Consider the following 14,400-nt stretch of genomic DNA (forward strand, 5'->3'; position numbering starts at 1 on the left):
GGGTAGCATGCTTGCTACCTCTGCCTTTAAAAAATACCCAGTAACTGAAACATGAACTCCACGCCCTATGTGCCATCAATAGCACTGGAGGGTCTTCATCCTTTTTTAGTATATATTATAGAGTATGCTACCATAATAGACCCTTGATTAGCCTTTAAGGTGTCGTTTATTTTGTTAGTAATTTATACCAATAATAAATGAGGTTAACTTAACATTTATAAGAGGGAAAAGTAAAATATGCACTGGAAAACTGAAATACGTCACAAATGCTTAGCATGGCAGTAACGAATCTAGACGAAACAATGACCACTTAAAAATTCCGGGGCGCAGAATGGGTGTCCTTCAAACTGACCACAGGAGACTCAGGATCTCCTACAGGAATTTTCATAATCGTACATATTTTAAAAATCATGAACCCCTCCCCCACCACCAAAGATGTGTCATATCCCTTTAGGTTTCCTTTAATACTTACGTGCCTGATTTTGATGCTTTGCATAGCAAAAATGTTTAACTGTTCTTTCGAGCGAACAATGTTTAACCTAGCAAAACCAAAGAACTGTTTATAGTGCTTTATTTATTTATTTTTTAGTTTCTTCTTTGGTAAAAGCACCAAGTTCTGATTAAATTTTTTTCAAATGAAACTAAGAAAAAACACTAAAACTTGAAACAAACAGAAAGTATTCCGCATACAAGGGAAATGCCACTTCGTCAACTGCCACTGTCACTCTTGATGCAAAGTTTTATGGGGCTTTAAAAAACTCCAAAATTGAATGGAAAGTAGGTTTCTGAAAGCCGTTTGATTACAACCTTGGGGCAGAAAGCGGGGGGTTGAGGTAGGGAAAGCCTCTCTTACATATGGAACAATTTCAGTTCGTTCTAAGCTTTAATGTTGTCCCTTGCTTTCATTTTTTAAAAACTAACTTTTTTTCTGTTGATTTCAGAACAGAAACAAACAAAAAAATTTATGTTCATTTTTCTAACACTGCCTAGATCTATTCAAGATATAATGGGGAATATCGCCCTCGTGAGCCCCTGGTACTTCCTATTGAATTGTACATATCAATACTTGTAAATTGATTGGTAGCAACCAAGATTGGAAGAGTAAACATTTGCCTGAGGATTAAAGCAATTTCTTTAATATTAATTTCTTCAATACAGCAACGAGACTAAAGTAATCAAATGCCTTTGAAAGAATGAATGGTAGAATATTAGCAAAGATCTGAAACTGAGGTCAATTTGTAAATGGAAGAAAATAGTTGCAAAAGTATTTTTCACTTTTTTCGTAGACGGAGCACATTTTATCAGGCTTGTAAATTTTGTTTGTTGACTATAAACTTGACAAATTTTATATCTTTGGGTACCGTAAAACTTCAATTCTTTAAGTATATATTATTGTAAAAACTTTATTGTAAAGATCTAGTTACTATGCCCACTAGTCGGGGGAGGATCCAGGATTTTTTTAGGGTGGGGGGGATGCAAAATAGGTTGATCCGAAAAAAAATTAAGGGGGGGTGCAAAATAGGTTGATCCGATAAACTGGCGTTAGGAGCAAGTTTAATTAACGCAAACTTGAGTTAATTAAGAAAATGAACCTAATGTAGACTACGCTAGGGGGCGCGCGCACCCCTCTCCCCCCCGTTCCGCCACTAACACGAGTCTCACCTGACGGGCACAAAGACATCATTCTGTATCACCTACGTCCCTGCATTCCCTGTATTATATGACACAAAGACATCCTGTATCATTTATAATCCTGCATCATATGGCACGAAGACATCAGCCTGCATCACCTATAGTCAGACCATTCTTATCGTTATAAAATGTAAAGCTGTGAGACAGAGTAAAACTTTAGCGTCAAGAGCGAGGTGTTGAGGAGGAGTCGCCCCTTTCATATATGTAATAATTTCTGTTCATTTTAAGTTTTAATGTCGCTCCTTACTTTCAGCTAAAACACTTGTTTTTTTATTTAATTTCTGAACGTTTTTGAATTAATGCAGCTTTGATTTTGACTCAACGTGCATGAATAATTAAAACGAAATTTGCCTATTAATTTTCCTTTTTTTTGGCTAAATGGCTTTCTCGAAATTTCGTTCTGACGTAACTTACAAATTAGCTTACGTAACGAACCTCTATATTCGTATATTTTTATTACGTAGATTAGGGGGTTTGCCCATTAGTTAATGCCTCGCTCTTTACGCTAAAGTTCAAATTTTGTTCCAACTCTTTAAGAATGACCCCTTAATCACAAAGGCCGTTAATCGGAATAAATAGCTCTGATGAAAGTACAAAAAAAACTTTAATGTAAAGAGTGAGGTAATGACTAGGGGGCGAACCTAATCATATACATAATAATTTCTGTTCGTTTTAAATTTTGATGTTGCTCCTTACTTTCAGTTGAAAAAACTTTTTTGTATTATTTAATTTCTAATCGTTTTTTAAAATAATTAATTAAGAAAACTTTTCCCACAAAATAGTAGTTAAGTGCAAATTATGTTCTGTCCTTGGGAAGGCATAGGGGTTTTGAGCCCAACTTATGTTAATTTCTGCTCGTTTTGAGTTTGACTCGGTTATTTATAGTAATTTCTGTTCGTTTTGGGTTTCATTTATTTATCGATGCTGATTTGTGGTAGTTACATGCTTGGTAGGTCATTTGATTTTATTTTTGCTCATTTTTGTTTAATGTAGTTCTTTACTTTTCTTTGAAAAACTTATTTTTGTGGAAAAAGTTTTTTAATTAATATCTTTTCGTTTTATATTGACATAGTCTTTTCAGGGAAAAAGGAAATAATGCTTTAAATTTTTTCGTTTTTTTTAAGACTTTATAGTTTGGCCTGCTATTTATATGCTGGAGAAAAACTTTCAGCAATTTTTAACAACATACACCCTTTTAAAAATCTGGACACAAATAGTAGTGTTTAATTTAGATTCATACCTCTTCTAGGTCACCTGAAATGGAAAACTTGATACCATTCGCAAAAAATCTGTTTACTTTCTTCGATAGCTTAGATACACTTACGCTATTTTGATTTGGTTAAATTTTAAGAGCAGAAGTAGCCCCAAAAGTTTGAACATAATACCCTCAGTTGTTCTTGGGATACTGCTGAGATGCTTTATTGGGAATTAACATTAACACAGTGCATTTTGATTTAATCTTAAGGCAACGTTTAGCTTTTAAATATAATAGGAAAAGGGTAGGGGGGGCGTGGGTGGGGGATTAGTTGCCCTCCAATCACTTTCGACTATTAAAAAGGGCATCAGCCCCTTTTATTTTCAATCTAATGAGCCCTTTTCAAAGTTCCTACGACAACTCCTTTGATACGAAGGGCCCTAGTCTATAGAACAAAACAAAAATAATACATTATACCCACATCGATCTTTACTATAAAAATGTCAAGCCTTCCAATCATTTTCGATTATTAAAAAGGGCACTAGGCCTTTCGATTTCCAATCGAACGAGCCATTTTTGAGTTTCCACGACAACGCTTTCTAAAAGCACCTTATATGCCCCCAGGGCATAAATTACAACCCTTACCCTAAGGGTTGTTAGGGTGGTTGTCATCCTCTAAGATCTAATTTCCAGAACTTTCAACTACGTTAAACAAAATGGCTATCTCACAATTTTGTTTGGATATGTTTGGGGAAATGGTGGGCATGAGAGGGGTGTTAGTCGCTCTCCAATCCCTTTCGGCTATTAAAAAAGGCACTAGCCATTTCAATTTCAAATCAAATGAGCCCTTTTGAAGTTTCTACGACAACGCTTTCAATAAAAACCTTATTAGCCCCCAGGGCATCAGTAGCATGCTTATAATGAATTTGGGACTTTTACGTTTCTTGCCGTGCTATTTGGGGCTATATGTTCTTTGACACCTTTCCAGGGCACATGTCAAGGCCATCCCCTAGGGCACTCCTGAGGATCTAGGTCATCCTCTATTGTACTTTGGTTGAGGCCATAGGAACCACTGAAGCGTATCAAGTCGAACCAACTTTATCTAGGTCATCCCCTAGGGCACTCTTGAGGTATAAAGACCTTTATCTAGGTCATTCTCTATTTTGGTTGAACACACTTTATCTAGGTCATTCTCTATTGAGCTCTAGCGAACTTTATCTAGGCTATTCCCCTAAGGCACTCTTGCATAATCTGGTTTTGAACGTTAGAAAGCGTTCAAAGTTGAAACTAATAAAGATGTAGATACCAAGAAAAGAATTTTAATAAAGAAATTCTAAGAAATCCTTAGAAATCAACTTGTGAGATGATTATGGGTTTGAACCATCAAGGACCGCAACCACAAACCACCAAGGACCTCAACCTCCAAGGGCCCCCTCTCCCCAACTCCCAAGGGGCCCCCTCTCTCCAACTTTTTGGGCCCTCCCCCCTTGTTTTTTACTTTTTTTTGAGGTTTTTTTTTAACTTTTTTTTAATTTTTTTAACAGGGTAACATTTTTTTCAACTTTTTTTTAGATGTCTTAGAATGACATGAAATATAGATAAATCATAAGAAATTTACATTTAATATTTTTGAAATTCAACATGGGAATGATATAAGTATGTTACTCGTGACTTTTACTATTGGAAAAATAATGTTTGTAGTACCACTTTTTTCGGACTGAATTTTTTTTGGACTTAGATTTACTCAACTTTTTTTTACATGTCTTAGAATGACAAAAAACATACTTAAAACATAAAAAAATATCATCCACTATTTTCCAATTTCAAATCAAAATGATATAGAAATATTAGTCATGACTTTTATTATTAGAATGATAATGATTATAAGAGTACTTTTTTTATGGATTTAATTTTTTTGGACTTAGAAATTATATAACTTTTTTACGTATCTTAAAATGACATAAAATATGCTTGCGCCTGTACCAATCGTACTCTATGCTTGCTCATAGACACGATGCAGATTTCCCACTGGTACCCTATGGCAGGTTATCGACACTACCTAGTTTATTGAATGTATTAAATCAGTAGTTTTTACGCAGTGGAAGGATAAACACATATGTTTTATCTTTAAAAAAGTGAAGATGGAGCATTTTAAGAAAGTGTGTTCACATGATAGTGTTATTTTAGCATTGAATGCTGACAAGGAGAAGTATTTGAACTATGAAACAGGTACAAGTGGTAGCACTATCAAAAACGTATGCCTGCAGTGTCATGACAGTAAGGAATTAAATTTCTTTGGAGTACCAAAACAATTCAACTCTTTTGATGCTGGATATGCGAGATTGAGATCTCTGGAGATGATTGCACTCAAAGAGGATGCCAACATAAAAATAATAGTTGATGAAGAGGGGCATATTCTTGCTAGTGCTTGTGGTAAAATGTTACCAAGTGTTAAACCCTATCGTCAGCTTTCGGGTATTACCATTCAACAAAAGAAGACAGGCATACTCTACTACTAATATCATAGACTATATATTGACTACGTGCCTGAACTGTTACCTTTGTAAAAATAATGTGGTAATAGACAGTGAAATTGCCGGAAAAATAAAAAGGGCGTTGGTAGAAAATATCACTAAGGAATATAAAGATGAATCGATGAAAAACAAAGTGCCAGCAAACGTTACTACCATCATTTACAATAAAGTAAATGAACCTAATAATAGCAAATATCAAATGCATATTGAACATGCGGATGGCTCCCCAGTATAAATTGTGTATGACTCAAAATGGAATAATAATTATTCCACTGGTTACGAACTAAGAGAAGAGAGTAACTATAGTATCAAGAGAGAACATGATGAATTGTTCTATGGAACAAATTCAAAATGTCCAAAGTTGTTCAGTGATGTTAATAGTGTATAATAATGTATGAAACCTTCATTCCAGTGAAGGTTTCACTGGAATGTTTCCAACATCAACTCCTTGAACATAAGGACATGTTCCAAAGTGTCTATTATGTTCCATCGATTTTAGACTCTATTATACCACTTGTAAGCCTGGCAGTAGTGTGGGTGTCTGACTGAATTTTGATAAATTTTCCCTTAATATGTCTCTAACTCTAAAAGGAATCCTTTTCATCTCTAATTCTTAGGGCTATATCATTGTTTTAGTGTTGTGTCGTGGCTTACCTTGTCACTGTTACATTCTGTTGATGTTTCAAAGTTTATTTTGAAATTTATTCGTTGAATTTTATGATGTTTTTACTTACAATTTTCTCATAATTCCTGGATGTTAATTCTGTGCTGCGTATCCAAGAGGCGAATTCAAGAAATAAGGCGAAAAGTGCAGACAATTTTTTTATAATATCTTGACTGATTAGTCTTTCCCTTATATCAAGGAGTCGACCTCAAGGAGTTGTGACTTTCTTACAATTTTTCATAATTTGTTGAATAAAATTTCCGTAATGTGTATCCAAGAGGTGAAATCAAGAAAGAGTTTGTTACTTACTTACAATTTTTCATAATTTATTGAATGAAATTTTCGTATTGTGTATCCAATAGGTGAATTCAAGAAAGAGATTGTTACTTACTTAAAATTTTTTCATAATCCCATGAATGAAATTTCTGTATTGTGTATCCAAGAGGTGAATTCAAGAAAGAGTTTGTTACTTACATACAATTTTTTCATAATTTCTTGAATGAAGTTTTTGTATTGTGTATCCAAGAGTGAATTCAAGAAAGATTTGTTACCTACTTAGAATTTTTTCACAATTTCTTGAATGAAATATCTGTATTGTGTATCCAAGAGGTGAATTCAAGAATGGGTGTGTTACTTACTTACCATTTTTTCATAAAATCTTGAATGAAATTTCTGTATTGTGTATCCAAGAGGTGAATTCAAGAAGGAGTTTGTTATATACTTCCAATTTTTTATAATTTCTTGAATGAAATTTCTGTGTTGTGTATCCAAGAGGCGAATTCAAGAAAGAGTTTGTTACCTACTTACAATTTTTTCCCAACTCCTTGAATGAAATGTCTGTCTTGTGTATCCAAGAGGTGACTTCAAGAAGGAGTTTGTTGCTTACTTACAATTTTTTCATAGTTTCCTGAATGAAATTTCTGTATAGTGTATCCAAGAGGCGAGTTCAAGAAAGAGTTTGTTACTTACTTACAATTTTGTCATAATTTCTTGAATGAAATTTCTGTATTGTGTATACAGGAGGCGAATTCAAGAAAGAGTTTGTTTCTTACTTGCATTTTTTTCATAATTTCTCAAATGAAATTTCTGTATTGTGTATCCAAGAGGTGAAATCAATAAAGGGTTTGTTACTTACTTACAATTTTGTCATAATTTCTTGAATGAATAGAACTATTCTAAAGAATAAAGACGGGTTAAGCTTAAAGATATTTATTGCTTAAACATATTAAAAAGGATTTTTACTCTCTTCTCTTAGTTTGTAACCAGTAGAATAATCATTATTCCATTTTGAGTCATACACCATTTTTACTGGGGGTCATCCACATGTTCAATATGCATTTCATATTTGCTATTATTAGGTTCATTGACTAAATTGTCATTGATGGTAGTAACGTTTGCTGGCACTTTGTTTTTCATCGATTCATCTTTGTATTCCTTAGGGATATTTTCTACCAATCCCATTTTTATTTTTTCGGCAATTTCACTGTCTATTACCACATTATTTTTACAAAGGTAACAGTTCTGACACGTAGACAAGATACGATTTATGACATTATCAGAGAAGTATGCCTGTCTTTTTTTGACATTCCGTTGAATGCTAGGGCCCGAAAGCTAGCGATAAGGTTTATCACTGGGTAACATGTTACCACAAGCACTAGCAAGAAGATGCCCCTCTTAATCAACTATTATTTTTATGTTGGCATTCTCTTTGAGTGCAATCATCTCCGGAAACCTCAATCTCGCATATCCACCATCATAAGAGTTGAACTGTTTTGATACTCCAAAGAAATCTAATTTCCTACTGTCATGACAATGCACGCATACATTTTCGATAGTACTACCACTTATACTTGTTTCATAGTTCAAATGATTCTCCTTGTCAGCATTCAATGCTACAATAACACTATAATGTGAACGCACTTTCTTAAAATGCTCCATCTTCACTTTTTTAAAGATCATACCTATGTGTATATCCTTCCACTTCGTAAAAATTACTGATTTAATACATGCAATAAACTAGGTAGTGTCGATAACCTGCCATGGAGTACCAGTGGGAAAGCATCGTCGTGTCTATGAGCAAGCATAGAGTACGATTGGTACAGGTGCAAGTATATTTCATACTATAGTAAATCTCGTATTTTCTTAGACTGACGAAATACTCCTTCACCATTAATTTGGACAGTTCTCCGTGGTGAGGTGGACTGATTTAAAGAAGAATTGTCTACTGTGGGTTTAATAAATTTTATTCTAAATGTGTCAGATTTAGAATTTTTGACAATGAGAGGGAAGAACACAACCAGTGGTGGATCCAGGGGGGTGAGGAAATGCCTCTCCCCCCCCCCCTCTAGCGTAGTCTAAAGTAGTGTAATTTACTTAATTAACTCAAGTTTGCTTTAATTAAGCTTGCTTATTACGTAAGCTTGTCGGATCAACCTATTTCATGCCCACCCCCCTGAATTTTTTTTGATCAACCAATTTTGCGCCCCCCCCCCAAAAAAAAAAACTTGGATCTGACCCTAAACATAATAGGCCAATAATGGTAGCATGCATTAAAACAAGGCAAGTAATTATTAATTTTACCCCAACATTGGCCAAATATCTCTGACGCAGAAGATCTGAAACACGATTGATTTTTAAAGTCAGTTTATTTGGGCAAAGCCCTTGCCCAAAAAGTCAGACGGCCGTGAAAATACTGTATTTTCCGCCTGTTTTAACAGTTGCTTGAAGGCTAAGTAGAAAAATTTGTGTTCGCAAAATGTAAAATCTTACAGATTTCAATTCGTAAGTGATAAGAATAGTAGATAAGTAAAGAAAAAAAACAGGATAAATTAATTATCTCTTGAAACTAATGGTCTTAGCTCTAAATTATCATGGAATTCCTTACTACTTTCATTGAAAAGTCAAAAAGTGTTAGTTTAAAAAGGAGGAAAAAAAGTTTTTTACCATATATATATATATATATATATATATATATATATATATATATATATATATATATATATATATATATATATATATATATATATATATATATATATATATATATATATATATATATATATATATATATATATATTATACTCAAACACTTTTGTCTAGTAAATCACTTAAAACCCTCTTATATCTTATAAACTAAAGCACAAATGGTAAAATCAAACATGTCTCCCTTGTCCTTGCTAACTACGCACCCATTTAAATTGATTAATTCTACGTCGGCTTGTTGTTTTTGCGTATATTTGTTAAAGAAATTTAAAAGACAACGAAATTCCCCTCCCTGGACTCTAAAGAATACTCTTTTGCCCCCGCCCCCCCAGGGCCATGTCCAGAATACTGTTATGGAGGGAGGGACATAAAATAAGTTAAAAAACCCATCGAATATTTATTTGTTATAAAATTTTTAAATAAATTTTGATCTTATGGGAAGTGTCTTATGCTGATTGGAGAAATCTAACGACGTACTGATAAGTTTATTGTATGTTATTTGAGTATTGCAGCCGAAATTAAATTTGCAACAAACCTTGTTACTCTTATTCTAACAAAGTCTTTGACAATCCTCATTAAATGATCGGTTCTCGATCTTTTAGCTAAGATCAATGTGTAGTATCTGTTCTTATCATTTTAATATCTAATACGGTCCCTACATGGGGCCCAGCAAGAATATTAAACCTATCTTTGGAAACCGGGGGGATGTCGGGGCTTGCTCCGCTCCCTCCATGAGTTGGCCCGGTATTGCAGTATCTTCGGAATAGGCGCACCTCTATCAAGCAGAAATCAAAGTCCATGCACTAAAATAAGTCCATATCCATCTCCTTTGAAAATAGTTCGTAATTATTAACTACTGAAACTCACGTTGAATCAAGGTTCGAGTAGAATTGCCGAGGTGATTGTTTTTGCCTTCAAACGGCTTTGTTGTGTGGCCGGTTGTTAGTGGTCGCAGTGAAGAATACACCTCCTCTGTTTTTTAACGAGAAAATAATTTCTATAATCGGTAAAGCGGCCGCTGGGTTCTCACAATTTAAAGCTTTGACTATTTAGTCATGTTGATAAGATTGTGAGAAACCCCTGATTTTTTTTTCTCGAAAAGGTAAATTTGCAATCAAACAATTAAGACGTTTGACTATGAAAATGATATAGAATATTGCTATTTTTAAAAATAATTTTGAGATTAGATTCATTGATGTGAAAAAGTTGTGTATTCCTGCATCTCTTTAATTAATTATATCTACTGAATGGCTTTTAAAGCAGCCGGATTTATGTTGGAAGACATTACAAAAATGTTAGACTTCAATCAGTATTTACTTGGCTACAAAAAAACCTCAACCATGAACAAGTTGCTCATAGGGTGAGTTCTTTCCAATGAACATCGGACAGGCTGACCCCTGTGATTATATCTAATGGGGGTAACTCGAAAGCGTAATATTTTATAGTGAGGGACTTTGTTCGTACGGACCTTTACCCACACATAGAAAAGTATTTTTCCTTTGGGCTCTTTTTATATGTCACGCATTATGTAGTTAAAAGGAAAAGGTATTCAATTGTTTAGACAATAATGGGACATGTAAAATTAATCATTGTGCCCTTTTGAAGAGATTAATTTCTTGATTAACTTACATGTTTGAGATATTACGGAAAAATTATGCCTAAAATTCCAAGCATATAAGAGAGTTGAGCTTCTGTACATAGAGTTGTTAATTCTGCGATCATTTTATAAGAACAGAGATATAAAGCATAAGAAGCAGTTTACTGTTGAAATGCCTTCGAAACTGTTTTTTACGATTCTTATTAATAGATTTTTTGAAAGATTGATTCTACTTTATCTTTTTTCTATTAATTATGCCGTTTGTGTAGTATATTTGACATCTACGGAGGGCAATCAATCTACACATAGCCGTACATTTGTAGACATGTTAATAGAGATTTTTGGACTTCCAGAGCTCCGTTTTCAAACCAGCTCACATCCAACCCGGAGTTGGACACAAGCCGTTTAGACTATGTTTTTGAAAAACTGTGTTCCAGTCTTTCAGAACTTTAGTTCAATTGTAGCTCAATATTCTGGCAAATGTGTTGAAGACAGTGAATCTAAAAACGGTGTTTGTCGAACTCGCTTAAACTATGCTTAAAACCCTCTGCCTGAATACAGGGTTTAGATACAGCGCGTCTACATTTGCCTTTTTGGTGAAAACTGGGAAACTGATTTTCAACTGAAACTGATTTTCAACTGAACTGGAAACTGTTTTTTCAACTGAAAGTAAGGAGCAACTTAAAAACTATAGACGTACAGATATTATTACAAAATTGAGGTAGGTTGCCCCCTCCTCAATGACTTACTCATTAAGCTAAAGCTTTTTAAAAATTAAAAAATGCTAATTTTTTTAAATAAATTCCCCTTGTGTTTCATCATTCATTCTAAAAAAATTAGAACAAAATGTCAAACTTAAGCGCAAAGAACGAAGTATTGAGGAGGGACAACCCCTATTATATTCGTAATAATTTCTGTTTTTTTAAGTCTTAATGTTGCTCCTTACTTTCAGTTGAAAAAGCTTGATTTGTTAGGCATATTCTTTTAGAGAAAACAGGATAAACCAGGGAGAATCTGTGTCCATTCTCAAGAAAACTGAACAAGCGCATTCTTATGCATTAAAATTTTGGAAGAGCCCTTTAATTAAGTTCTGGTTAAAACCTGTTTTTTTATATTTGGACACTGAAGAGGGTTTTTAAGTTTGGTGTCTAAATTCGGCCATTTAGTTAGAATACAAAATCATATCAATTTCTCCTTATAGTGTATCTAAATTTAAATCTTTTAAAAAATAAGTTGTGTTTTCAATAGCAGTTGTATTTATGATCAAAAGATATGTTGTAAGCACGGTTTTCAACTGGACACATTTTATGTCAAAAAAACCTATTCCCATGTTCCGGCCCAAAAAAAATTACATATAAAGGTATATTCTAGAAATATAAAGCATTTAAAATGTAATATTAAAATAATGGTATTGAAACTAATACCATTTCATGTGAAACTAATTACCATTTCAGGGGTAATTTCATACCTCTGGTATGAAACTAAATTAAACAGTACTATTTGTGTCCAGATTTTCAAAAGGGTGTATGTTGTTAAAAATTGCTGAAAGTTTTTCTCCAGCATACAAATAGCAGGCCAAACTATAAAGTCTTAAAAAAAACGAAAAGATTTAAAACATTATTTTCTTTTTCCCTGAAAAGACTATGTCAATATAAAACAAGCAGAAATCAATTAAAAAAAACTTTTTCCAAAAAATATTTTTTTATAAGAAAATTAAATAGTTCAATTAAACAAAAATGAGAAGAAATAAAATAAAATAATCTATCAAGCAAAAAACTACCACAAATCAGCATTAATAAATAAATGAAATCAAAAATGAACGGAAATTACAATAAATAACCAAGTCAAACTCAAAACAAGCAGAAACTAACATCAGTTTGTCTCAAAACCCCTATGCCTTCCCAAGGCCAGAACACAATTTGACATTTACTACTATTTTGTGGAAAAGTTTTTTTAATTAATTATTTTAAAAAAACTATCAGAAATTCAATAATACAAAAATGAGTTTTTTCAGCTGAAAGTAAGGAGCAACATCAAAATTTAAAATGAACAGAAACTATTTCGTATATGATTTTTATATAAAAGAGTTCATTTAACATAAAAGTACCAATTAAGTTCAATTATTATTTAATTTAACACTAATGTTAAAAATAATTTAAAAACCAAGCACTAATGCATAAAATTTAATATTTAGCAGTATTATAATTTAAGCAGCGTGCGTTTTGCCCATACGACTGTAAATAAAATTAAAAATATAAGGATCAAATAAACAAATAATTATATTTGACAATCAAGACGCGTCAAGAACTTATTACTAACAACAACTCTACTTAGAAAAACTCACTGCAGCATACCGTGTTTGACCCCCCCCCCCTAATTTCTGCCTGACTCGTAAAAATTTAACAAAAATACTGGCCCTCTTCTTGATCTTGTCACATTTAACTGTTCAGTTTGGCCATTTGAATTTTTTCCTCTAGGTATTATGAAACTGCTAAAAACACCTTTTGTTTTGAACTAATTACAGTTGGTATTATATGCTTAGCTATCTTTATTGTATAATTTTGCATCCATCATAAATAATAAACGGCTGAAAGGAGATGCTGTTCTTTTCAACTATGTGGAATATAATGGTTATTCCAAGATTTCGATCAAATGGCCTTGGGAGGGGGCTAGATGCCCTCCATTTACTTTTGACTATTTTATTTAAATAAAGAAGGATGATCACATAAACGACCACTCATAGTATATTATAGACAATCAAAAGAAGCTTTCGGTCGAATGGATTTACAAAATGTAATGGGATGAATTTACAAAATGTGTCCCGTTTTTTGCCATTTAATGCCCTATATTTCTAAAATACACCTTTATATATAATTTTTTTTTCTAGGCCAGCAAATGGGGAATAAGTTTTTCTGATACAAAATGTGTCTAGTTGGGAACCGTGCTTAAAATATATCTTTTGATTATGAATACAACAGGTATTGAAAACACAGCCTTCATTTTAAAAGATTTAAATTTAGATACACTATACAGAGAAATTGATATGATTTTGTATTCTAACTAAATAGCCGAATTCATAGACTGAAATTGAAAATCCTGTTTAGCGCTCCAATTTAGAAAAACAGGCTTTAACCAGAACTCAATTAAAGGACTCTTCCAAAATTGTAATGCATAAGAATGCGCTTATTCAGTTTTCTTGAGAATGGACTCAGATTCTCCCTGGTTTATCCTGTTTTCTCTAAAAGCATACGCTTAACAAATCAAGCTTTTTCAACTGATAGTAAGGAGCAACATTAAGACTTAAAAAACAGAAATTATTATGAATATTAAAAGGGTTGCCCCTCATCAATACCTTATTCTTTTTGCTTAACTTTGACGTTTTTATCCAATTTTTTAAGAATGACTCATGACACACAAGGGTCATTTATTTAGAATAATGAGCATTTTTTAATTTTAAAAAAACTTTAGCTTAATGAGCAAGGCATTGAGGAGGGGGCAACCTACCTCATTTTTGCAATAATATCTGTCCGTCTTAAGTTTTTATGTTGCTCCTTACTTTCAGTTGAAAAAACAGTTTCCAGTTCAGTTGAAAATCAGTTTCAGTTGAAAATCAGTTTCCTAGTTTTCCACAAAAAGGCAAATATAGACGCACTGTATCTAAACCCTGTATACGGGCAGAGGGTTTTAAGCATGGTTTAAGCGAGTTTGACAAACACCGTTTTCCGTGTTTAATCCA

At 33.1% G+C, this 14,400-nt stretch overlaps 1 non-coding gene across 1 annotated transcript; it reads left to right on the forward strand.

Moving 5' to 3' along the window:
• Positions 1 to 9,649: 9,649 nt before the first annotated feature.
• On the forward strand, positions 9,650 to 9,845 carry LOC148955882 (U2 spliceosomal RNA). Its single transcript, XR_016142630.1, has one exon. It is a non-coding gene; the product is annotated as a U2 spliceosomal RNA (small nuclear RNA).
• The last annotated feature ends 4,555 nt before the right edge of the window (positions 9,846 to 14,400 follow it).

Source organism: Artemia sp. Qi Xiang Cuo, chromosome 1, assembly GCF_049724085.1.
Source record: "Artemia sp. Qi Xiang Cuo chromosome 1, ASM4972408v1, whole genome shotgun sequence".
NCBI lineage: Eukaryota > Metazoa > Arthropoda > Branchiopoda > Anostraca > Artemiidae > Artemia > Artemia sp. Qi Xiang Cuo.